The following is a 12337-nucleotide window of genomic DNA, read 5'->3' on the forward strand; positions in this document are numbered from 1 at the left end:
GCGTCCTTCAGGTCTATGGCTGCAAACCAATCCCGAGGACGAACGCATTGGAGAATGCGCCTCTGCGTGAGCATTCTGAACGGCAGCTTGTGCAGACAGCGGTTCAAAACGCGCAGATCTAGGATTGGCCGTGACCCACCGCTCTTTTTGGGTACGATGAAGTATGGGCTGTAAAACCCACTCTCCATCTCGGCTGGAGGAACCGGCTCGATTGCACCCTTCGCCAGGAGGGCAGCAATCTCCTCTCGCAAGACAGGGGCGGACAGGGGGTTGACCCTGGAGAAATACACGCCCGTAAACTTGGGGGGCCGTTTCGCGAACTGAATCGCGTAACCGAGTCTGATTGTGCGTATGAGCCACCGCGAGGGGCTGGCCCGCGCTAACCAGGCAGGCAGAGCCCTCGCTAATGGAGTCATCGCTACAATCGCTGACGTACCAGCGGTGGGGCAGCGCGGAGTGGGTGTGCTGATCCGGGAAGCACCAGGGTCCCGCGGAAAAGCTGGAGGAGAGCGATTCGCTCTGGCTCCGCACCCTGACTCCGGAGAGGGGGCTGGAGGGCTGAGGGAAGGGAGACCGTCCCCCCAGCGCTCGTGAGCCACTGGCGAAGCACGTAGAGTCTGCGAGCCGGAAGGCAGCGCGTCCCGGACTGGCAGAACTCGTGCAGTCACATCCGGGGAAGGGAAAAAGTGCTCTTTTACTGATGTTTTGGTGGCACTGAAAAGTACCGTTGTTATCGGGGCCCCGCCCTCCAGCGGGGAAAGAGCAAGTTTCCTCTTCTCCGGATGGCCTGTCTCAGGGACGCTTCGCGGTCCGTTTACCGGACTTAACGGCGCCCTGGGCAGGAGGGGCTGCCTGCTTTCGAGGTGAACGCCGCGCCCGCTTGGCCGGAGGCGCAGGCGGGTGCGGGGCAGCACTCGTTGGCGGGCGCCCTCGGCGAGGAACAGCGGAGGTGGATGGCTCGGCGGGCGGAGCGGGCTTACGGCCACGCCGATAGATGACATTGCCCATCGCATCCGACTGCTCTTTCACCGCCTTGAATTCCTGGGTGAATTCACCGACGGTGTCGCCGAACAGGCCAGCCTGGGATATGGGCGAGTCAAGAAAGCGAACTTTGTCAACGTCGCGCATATCGGCCAGGTTTAGCCAGAGGTGGCGTTCCTGAACCACAAGTGTGGACATCGTCCTCCCCAGCGCACACGCGGCGGACTTAGTAGTCCGAAGAGCATAGTCGGTCGCGGTGTGCAGCTCATGTAATAAGCTTGGGTTGGACCCGCCCTCGTGCAGCTCGGCCAGCGCCTGCGCTTGGTAGCGCTGGTAGGTGGCCATCGCGTGCAAAGCAGAAGCAGCCTGGCCCGCAGCCTTATAAGCTCTGGCTCCGAGGGAGGCAGACAACCTACAGGCTTTGGACGGGAGGCGGGGCAAACCCCGCCACGTAGAGGCGCCGCGCGGACAAAGATTGACCGCGATAGCGCGCTCCACTGACGGGATCGCCTCATACCCCCTGGCAGCTCCGCCGTCAAGGGCGGTGAGGGCGGAGGCACACGCAGCACGGGCAGAGAAAGGTGCCCTCCAGGACTGCGTGAGCCTACTGTGCACTTCCGGGAAGAAGGGGACGAGAGGCTTCGAAGGCTTCGCCTTCTGGTCCTCTACGTAGCACCCATCTAGTCGGTCCGGCCGCGGAGCTGGGGGATAAACCATCTCCAACCCCACGGCCGAAGCAGCCCGGGAAAGCACGGCTAACATGTCCGCTTCAGGATCCGATTTGACAGCGCTCACCTGCCCGGAGGGGGCGAGCGGGTCCGGATCTTCGTCGGACAGTGAAAGCCCACCCTCCGATGCCGCGGAGGACATCTGATCTCCGGTGTCAGCGAGTGTGAGAGCTACCATCTGGTTAGACGGATCACTCTCACCACCCGAAGCTTGGATGGAGCGCCGTGAGGAGCGAGAGGTCCGCGAGCCCGTGGGCGGCGGATTAGCTCCCGCTGAAACCCTCAGATCTGCCCGAGCGCCCGCTGCTTTTTTAGAACAGGAGGCAACTGGGGTGGCTCGCTCTCTTGCGAAAGTTAGCCGCGATCTTAGCTGTGCAACGGTCATGGCATCGCAATGACGACATGAACCGCCCGCGAGCACCGCATTAACATGCTGGACCCCCAAACATGCAATGCAGTGATCGTGTCCATCATCCGGAGACAGGAAACCCCCGCATCCAGAAACGCACAGTCGGAGCGCCATCCTGAAAAGGACGTGCTGCACGACTGTGTTGCTCTTTTAGGAAAGTTGCAACTATACGCACCGCTCTGGAGGACCGGACCCAAAGAACCGCAGGCAAGGGAGTAACCCAGCTCGACCGTCTGCCACCGCGAAGACCCACTCTGGACCGGGAGACACACTCGTTCGCTCTGAAGTGCTGATCAGCAAGAGGAACCCTCATCGACTCACTCAGAAAGGATCTGAAGCGAAAAGGATGGCGTCTGCTGGCTTCAGGTGTGCTTATATGCTGAGATAATTGCAGATGTCGCACACCTGCGCAAGCTTACGCTGCCAATTAATTTCATTCATTGGCCCGTTCAATACTCTCCAGATAAGCGGCTTCTGATCCGAATCCTCCCATTCATGGCACTGAAGTTCCCCAACCGAAGGGGAACATTTGTTTCAAAACTATTTCTAAATTCAGTTCTAATTTCCAGCAAACGAATAAATGAACAAAAATAACAAAGTGCTCAAAAACCTGAGTTATATCCTAAAACACATGTTGTGCCCCATATGGTCTAAAACCTGACAGGTGGGCAAATCTAAGCTTGTTTTTAATAAAACAAATATAAATATGGATATAATAAATAAAACTGCTAATAATAATAACATTATACAAAAGCAAATTGTTATGAATGAACTGAAAAAGCCTCCCGAGATGAAGACATAAAAGCAGTGATTTTTCATATTTATGTAGGCTAGAAAATAATATGTTTTGTAATATTTTAATCCTTTATATTTATATCCTATATCTATTCTTATTATATCCTATATATATCCTTAATATTTAATTTTTTTTCATATGTAAAGATATTTGCCTATTGCTCTCTTGTGCGTATTAAGCAGTGTGTAAGCGAGGCGCAACTCTGCGCCGGAGTTTAGACCGGGTTTGTTTTGGTCTAATGAAAAATCTATTTTAGTTTCTCAAAATAGCAACGCGCCAGCAGCGCCAAGCTGAAACTAGCAAAAGACTATTGCGCCGGGTGTATGATAGGGCCCATTATTTCCGAATGTTCTCCAAACAAACAGGCAACAATATGATACAAGAGGACATGCTGTGTTGTGAATACAGTTAAAGGGATAGTTCATTCAAAAATGAAAATTCTCTCACAATTTATTTCAGATTTAGTTTATTTCTTACGCTGGACACGAAATAAGATATTTTGAAGAATGTTGGAAACCTGTAAACTTTTATTTTATATGGATGGCGATGATTAATGGCTGTATTGACCTCAGATCTACACCAGAGGCCTGCTTTATGACACGTCAAAACTGCACAATTTACCCACAGCTACATAAAATACAACATAGTCTTATTCTGAAAATGTAGCCCTATATACATTTCTAGAGACAGCAAATTATGTAGCCAGAGCATACCTGTCAACCCTCCCGTTTTTCCCGGGATTCTCCTGTATTTTACCTTTTGTTTCTTATCTTTTGCAAGTAATAATAAAACATCACTTTTACATTACATTACTGACCATTTAACTGTTTATTTACAATGAAACAGCTACAAATAAACATATTTAGTAATCTGGGGATTTCTTAAGAGGGTGGGGGGGGGGGGGGTCCCAATGTTGACAGGTATGAGCCAGAGGTACGTATGGCTGCAATCTGTGCTTTTTCAAATACTATTGGTTGGGTTTAGGGAAGGGGGACAGTGGGGGATCGGTGGGTTGGTCAGTTGATCAGTCAGTTAGTCAACAGCGGCCTCTGGTGGTGGATTTATGTGAGTACAGCAGGCACAAATGGCACTCTTGAGAGAAATTTTAGATCTGAAAAAGAGTTCACAGCAGCCTCCGGTGCATTCGCAAAAACAAAAACTGCAAAAAACTGCAAAAAAAAAGAAGCTTCTGGGATGTATTTTGCTCTCTCCAGAAATGTTTGCACTGAAAAAAATATAGAGATGATTCCTTGGATTCACTCATTTTTCTTTACGTTAAATGACTGTAAACAATTTATTTAGGCTAAATTTAAACAAACAAATTAAGTTGAATTTTATTAAATTTAATTTGTTTGTTTAAATTCAACACAAATAAATAGTTTACAACAGTTTTGCAAACATATTTTTTAGTGTAGGGGTACATAATCATGATGTGCCTGGGTTGGTAAAATATGTTCTAGGACTATTTTGCTAACATTCTCATTTAGTCTCAAGCAAACAAAACATTATTTCCAAATGTTCACTAATCATACAAAGGAACAATAAGATTTAAGAGGACATGTTGTGTTGTGAATGCAATTAAAAGGATAGTTCACCCAAAAATTAAAAATCTGTCATAATTTATTCACATTTTACTTCTTCCAAACCATTTTTTAGTTTATTTCTTATGTTGAACAAAAAAAGAACATATGTTGAAGAATGTTAGAAACCTGTAACTATTGACTTCCATTTGTTTTTTCTATTATGGATACCAATGGTTAATGGTAATAGTTTTCAAAGTTCTTCTCAGTATCTTCTTTCGTTTTTAACTGAACAACAACAACAACAAAACTCCAACTAGTTTGGAATAAGTAAAGTGAGAATAAATGACAGAATTTTAATTTTTGAGGTAAGTGAATGCTTCATTTCATGCTGTTCATGTCAATAGGGGCCTGTTATTAAGATATGAACTGTTCATTAGTATAAAGTATGATCCTATTCTGGATTGCTAATCCCGCCCAAAACCTAAACCCAACTTCTACCTTACTAACTATTAATAAACAGCTACAGTAGTAGTTTAATAAGCTAGTAGTGTTAGTTAATGTTTATATGGTGAATTGTGAAACACACTACAATTATATTTAGCAGCCGAGTTGTATATTCTACAAGCAACAACAAAACATTTTAAACAGAAAAAAAAATTTCATCACAACATGAATGGCCAATCACACTCCTTTGAACTTCAAAACAAGTCTCCTGCATTATTGTCTCTACTTCCTGATTTTAAATTAGTCACGTAAAAACCCTGTTTCCATGAAAGTTCCTGGAGGGAATTAAATCTAGTGCTGACCATCGGCTCACAGCGGTGTCTGCAGCCATCAGTACAGAGAGAGCCAATGACCATGAAATGGTCACACGGTAACAGCCTGACCCCAATTTTAGCTGTGAAAAGACTAAATTGCAGAGAGGGCTTGGAGGCTTTTAATTGGTCTATTACATGAGCAGAGGAATAGTGCAAGATAATGAACAGAGCTGCTGCACTTTCAAACCTTTTCATAACAGAGAAAAAAGAAATGAGGCTCTGGATTATTACTTGATTTTCAGGGAAGACACTGAGATTTGGAAACTCAGGCCTTACTCTAGATGAAGAGACTTTAGATGGTTCCTGCAGAGCATCTGAAATACAGATACACTTGAACCCAGGGTCAATTCAATTCAATTCAAGTTTATTTACATAGCGCTATATTCTCAATAACTATTGTTTCAAATTACAGTGGAATTCGAAAAACTTAAGGTTAATAATTACCATAACTTTGTTACTTACCAATTACTTTAACTAAGTAACTAGTTACTAATAGCTTTTAACAGTTAAAGTTATTATAAATAAACATAGTTTAATAAATCAAATCAAGACACATTCACAAGATGTAAATGTTCAAAACGGATTCACCAGTCCTCTGCACACAAACTACGCTAAACATTTATTGATATATATATATATATATATATATATATATATATATATATATATATATATATATATATATATATATATATATATATATATATATATATTTTAGTCAGTACTGGAGCCAAACTTGGAGCTAATCTAACAAACTCAGGTCTATATCTTAAAAATTAAGAAGAGTTTAGTTTACAGTAAATTTAGTTAAATATTAAATTGCAGTTTCTACGTTATTTTGTTTGTTTGTTTGTTTGTTTTTTGACAATATTCCACTTGAATGCATTTAAATGTATTATATTTCATTAGATTTTTGGTGACCAAAATGTTATTTTAATAAATATATCCATTTAATACATATTTTTTTTGTCTCACAAGCACCAAAATACTGTATTACCAATATTGTCTGAGAAATGAATAAAAATATTAATTTATGCAGAGCACAGTATGTATATATAAAAAACCTCTGCATATTTATTTGTGTAAAAATAAACCTTTTTAATCTTGAAATTACTGATGAAAAACCAATAGTACAGCATTTTTTTTCTCTTAAATTGCTAAAAAAAATCTGATTTCAGACATAGACAACACTATTTTTACTTCATTAACTGTTTATTATTTTTTTTAATTATATATATATATATATATATATATATATATATATATAGAAATGAGTTATTAAAACTATTATGTTAAAAAAATGTGTTGAAACTCATCCACTACAGACAATTTAGCTCATCCAATTTACCTGTACCTTTGGACTGTGGGGGAAACCGGAGCACCCGGAGGAAACCCACCTGAACTCGGGGAGAACATGCAAACTCCACACGGTAATGCCAACTGACCCAGCCGGCATTTTGAGACATTTTTGGCTGATGTTGGTTGTAAAATTACTTAAATATTTTGGCTTCTGTCCGTTTTAGCACACATTTTGGTCAAATAATAAATATTCATTCATTCATTTTTGGCTTAGTCCCTTTATTAATCTAGGGTTGCCACAGCGGAATGAACTGCCAACATACCCAGCATATGTTTTACACAGTTAATGCACTTCCAGTTGCAACCCAGTACGGGGAGAAAACAAGGCACACTCATTCATACTCTACGGACAATTTAATTTATTCAATTCACCTACATCGCATGTCTTTTAACTGTGGGGGAAATCGGAGCATTCAGAGGAAACCCACGCACACACGGGGAGAACATTCAAACTCCACACAGAAATACCAACTGACCCAGCCAGGACTCGAACAGCGCTGTGAGGTGACAGCGCTACTCACTGTGCCACTGCGCTGCCATTTATCTTATTTATTAATTTATTTATTTTTAATTTAATTAAGATATTTATTTTAATTTTTAATTAATTTTATTACTTATTTATTCTATTACTTCATGTATTATTTTGTTTTATTGTAAAAAAAATAAGTTATTTGGATTACTTATTGATTTTTAAATGATGTTGGCTGAAAAATAACTTAAATATTTTGGCTTATGCACTCTTACTGACTTATGCTGACTTATAAAAATTTAAACCCATAACTAAATTTAATTAATATTTTCATAAAAATATTCAATCATTCATTCAGTTTCCTTCGACCTAGTCCCTTTATTTAGCAGTGGTTGCCACATCAGAATGAACCGCCAACTTATCTGGCATATGTTTTACACAGCAAATGCCCTTTCAGCTGCAACCCAGTATTGGGAAACATTCATACACACTCATTCAAACACATACACGACGGCCAATTTATCTCATTCAAATTACCTGTACTGCATGTCTTTGGACTGTGGGGAAAACAGGAGCACGCGGAGGAAACCCACGTCAACACGGGGAAAACATGCAAACTCCACACAGAAATGCCAAATGACTCAGCCAGGACTTGAACCAGTAGCCTTCTTGCTGCTAGGTGACAGTGCTAACCGCTAAGCCACCTATCATACAAATTATTGTAATAATAGCATTTAGTTGGGATGTCCCTATTTATCCAATTTATATCCAAATCATTTAATAACTGCACCTTAGAATGTTCATCAGCCAATTAGAAACAAGATCTCAGTCAGAAATTTGCATGCACTTCAATTTGGCAGAGAAAGGCGAATCAAAAAGCCAAACCGGCAACGAATAAAGAGATCTGAATTAGTAATAACTGCTCCACCTTTTCTCAAAACCTTATGAATAATTCCTTCTTTATTGTCAGTAATTCTCTCTTTCTTTGCTTAATTTATGTGTCGCAATAATAGACAGCACGTCTCTTTTCAGGTTCTCTCAGGTCTCATTATTAAAAGAGCACAGACGGGTTTTAGCCTCTGTTACTGTTCTGTCCCTTGTACGGAGAAAATGAACAGACCCTGTGAGGCATAACATTTTCATTTCCACCTCTTACATTCTAATCCTTTATCCTAATTGAAGCAGATGATTCATCTGTTCAAAAACTGCGCTTTTTCATTTGCCGCCGCATGGCCCACTCATTATATGAACCATCGCTATCCCACTATTCCAGCGCACTGAACATATAAAAAGGGCAATGTTGCTCTTTTCATGGAGCTGTTGTACAGTTAATTATCATAGGCGGACTGTGTGTATTCAGCCTTATTTGATCTATGAATTTCTAAGAGCTCTCGAAGGCTACTGTGAGTCTTTCGATCGGCTGATCAAACTGATTGTTCGGAGCGACAGATTGAGAGGAAGGTTAATGCGAGAACATATTGTGCAGGAAGAGGAATTCATGACTAATCAAGAATCAAAGAAAAGCTCTTCCAATCGGATACTTCTCACAGCAGATGGCACTTTATGTGCAGTTGCTGGGGGAAGATGACATTGGCGGATCTGCGTAGACTAGTATTACTGGGAGCAACACTTTGTGTGAAAGGCTATACACTGTAAAGAAATATCCATAGCATAGCAGTTTTTCCATATTTTGTGATTTGTGTTTTTATTTTTCCCCATTTATTTATGCTTCTAAGTTGCGTTATGGGATTTTCTTACTTTTATTTACTTAGTTACTTTTATTAACAATTTGATTTGTTTATATAGTGATATATTGTCTGAGTGTTATGGTACAAAAACCTCGTGATAAAGTGCCAGGACATTTTCTGTTATTTCACAGACTAATTTTTCTATACATTATTTCTTAGACATAATAATAATAATAATAATAATAATAATAATAATAATAATTATTATTATTATTATTATTATTATTATTAATATTATATATTATAAAATAATAATATAATATGATAATAATATAATAATATTATAAAAAATAATATAATAATTATTATTATTATATATTATGAAATAATAATATAATATGATAATAATATATTAATATTATAAAAATATAATAATAATAATAATAATAATAATAATAATTATTATTATTATTATTATTATTATTATATAATATTATAAAATAATAATATAATATGATAATAATATAATAATATAATATGATAATAATATAATAATATTATAAAAATAATATAATAATAATAATTATTATTATTATTATTATTATTATAATTATTATTAATAATATTATTATCATCTTATTATTATTATTATTATTAATTACTAAAATGTCAATAAGTCAGTTTTTAATAAACAGTTGAATTTTCAACATCAAAAGTCAACTGAGCAAATATCAACATCCCATGATGCAATTCACAGCCGTAAATAAATGGAAAACACTTGTTAATCACAAAATATGGAAACTGTTAACAAACACATATTTTTTACAAGAATTCCATAATCCTGGACCAGGCCGTATCCTGAGCTGATGCTGTGGTAGTCATGGAAGAGAGGAAAGCATAAGACTGATTCCTGAAAGACCCCAGTGACAGACAAGTCTTAACATTGATCTTGTGGGCCAGCCTGATTACTTGCCGGTAACATACTCACACCTGCAGCTTCTCCACGATGGACGTCCAGTGTTCTACAGCCAGAAGTTTGGCCAGAGGAAAATAGCCATGCCCAACTGAGCCTGTTTTCTCTCTAGTTTTTTTTTTTTCTTCACTTCATCAAATCAAAAGTACAAAGTTTGTTCAACACTACTGTCGCCACTGTTGCTGTGCATCGTTAGATTTGCTCTTTAGTGTTTGAACTTTCAGCACTGAAAATTAAACCACACTGAACTGAACTGAATTTTAAGTCTGGAAACTGGACTGACATTGTTTAAATTTACTATGTTAGTACTAAATACTATGAAGGGCATTTGCTGTCTAAAACATATGCTGGAATAGTTAGTGGTTCATTCTGCTGTGGCAACCCCTTATAAATAAGGCACTAAGCTGAAGGAAAATAAATGAATTTATTAAATGATCAATTTTCCCACCATTAGCTAGAAAAACTGATGGAGAGACAAGCAGCGTAGTCACGTTTATGTTTAAAATAAATTACATTTATTTTATTTTAATCATTATTTAAGTATTAGCAAAGAATTGATCACTGTTGAATATATAAAACTCAAGAGCACAAAAGCTCAAAAGATATCTGTCATTCTCAATAAAATCTATATGGCCCACACAGATCTGTCTATCAAGGTTAGGAGGAAATGGTGTCTCTACAGGCTTCTCTCACACAGAACAATTAGATCCCCGCTGAAATCAAAATGCCCAAAAACGAGTGTCAGAGACCCATACACAAAGTTTATAACTTCTCACATAATCTGTCAAATCCCATTACCCTCAACTGTAACACGCAATAAATAGAGATACTCGGGGCCATAGCTAATGCTCCCTGCATTCACAGAGTGGGGGAAATGATGTCAAGTCTGCTCTCCGGGCTTATTATGTAAGGCCAAATCTGTTTGGGGTGTTTGTTCCACTAAAATGACAACGCAATTCTTCAAGCCGGCTCTGAATGTCACAAGAAAGGCATGCTTCATCATAACCGCTGAGCAAAAGAGGAACTAAATAACACTTAAATGCCAGGCTGATGTGCACAAGTTTTGTGAAACACTAATTGCTATCTGTTGCAAAAACTCTGATTTTTTTTTATTACATGCTATTTTGTGTTACATAAAGAGCAATTCAAGTGCTTATTTTTTTTCACATTCTAAATGTTGTTATCTTTCGTCTTTGACTTACTGATTCACGAACAGAACATGGCTCAATAAATCACCTGTCTTGATTCTTGTGGCTCTGGATATGCTGGTTTATGGTGTGTTAACTAATTGCGTAGGCACATTTGATGTTCTTATTTATATTGATTTATCTTTTATTAAAATATTTTTTTTTTCCTTTTTTTTCATTTAATTTATGATGTTTAATTTTATTATTAAAATATAATAAAATAATAAATAATAAAATGTTTTTTGGTGTGTCAACTTAATGAGTAGGCACATTTTATGTTTTTATATATATATAAAAATTTAATTAAATTTTATTTTAGTTTATTAATAATAATTAGGGCAGCATGGTGCCACAGTGGGCAGCACAATCACCTCACAGTAAGAAAGTCGCTGGTTCGAGCCCCGGCTGGGTCAGTTAGCGTGGGTTTCCAAAAACATGTGCTATAGGTGAGTGTGTATGGATGCTTCCCAGTGATGGTTTTACAGCTGGAAGGGTATCCACTGCATAAAACATATGCCGGATAAGTTGACGGTTCATTCCGCTGTGGCGACCCCTGATTAATAAAGGGACTATGGCGAAAAAAAAATTATTAATAAATAAATGAATAAATGAATAATAATAAATAATAAAATGGTTTTCCGTGTGTCAACTGAAAGTACATTTAATTTTTTTTATATTTAATTTACTATTTAAATATAATTATTTAATTTTATTGTATTTTATTAATAATAAATAATAATAAAATGTCTTTTGGTTTGTTAACAAAATGAGTAAATTTATTTATCTATTTAATTTAATTTAATTTTATAACCTTTTTATTTTTTCATTTTACATAATTTATTAATTAAATATAAATATATATATATATATATATATATATATATATATATATATATTCATTTGAATTCCATATTAATAAAATAAAATGTTGACACCACCAAAGTCTTATTAATAAAATGAAATAAAATAAAACAAAAAATTAAATTAAAAACTAAATTAAATTAAATTAAATTAAATTAAATTAAATTAAATTAAATTAAATTAAATTAAATTAAATATAAAAAACATGAAATGTGCCTACTAATTCATTTGACAAACCAAAAACAATTCTTTATTCATTTTCTTTTAGGCTTAGTCCCTTTCAATCTGGTGTCGCCACAGCGGAATGAACCACCAACCCATCCAGCATACGTTTTACGCAGCGGATGCCCCTGCAACTGCAACCCATCACTGGGAAACACCATCACACAAAAATAATTTTATTATTTTAATAAAAATTTATAAATTTAAATTACATATGAAAAAATGTGCCTACTCATTCAGTTTACACAGCACAGACAATTTTATTTTTTGTTTATTGTTTTTAATAAAATTAATTAAAATAAATAAAACTAAAATAAAATTAT

Source organism: Danio rerio, chromosome 7 (assembly GCF_049306965.1).
Source record: "Danio rerio strain Tuebingen ecotype United States chromosome 7, GRCz12tu, whole genome shotgun sequence".
NCBI lineage: Eukaryota > Metazoa > Chordata > Actinopteri > Cypriniformes > Danionidae > Danio > Danio rerio.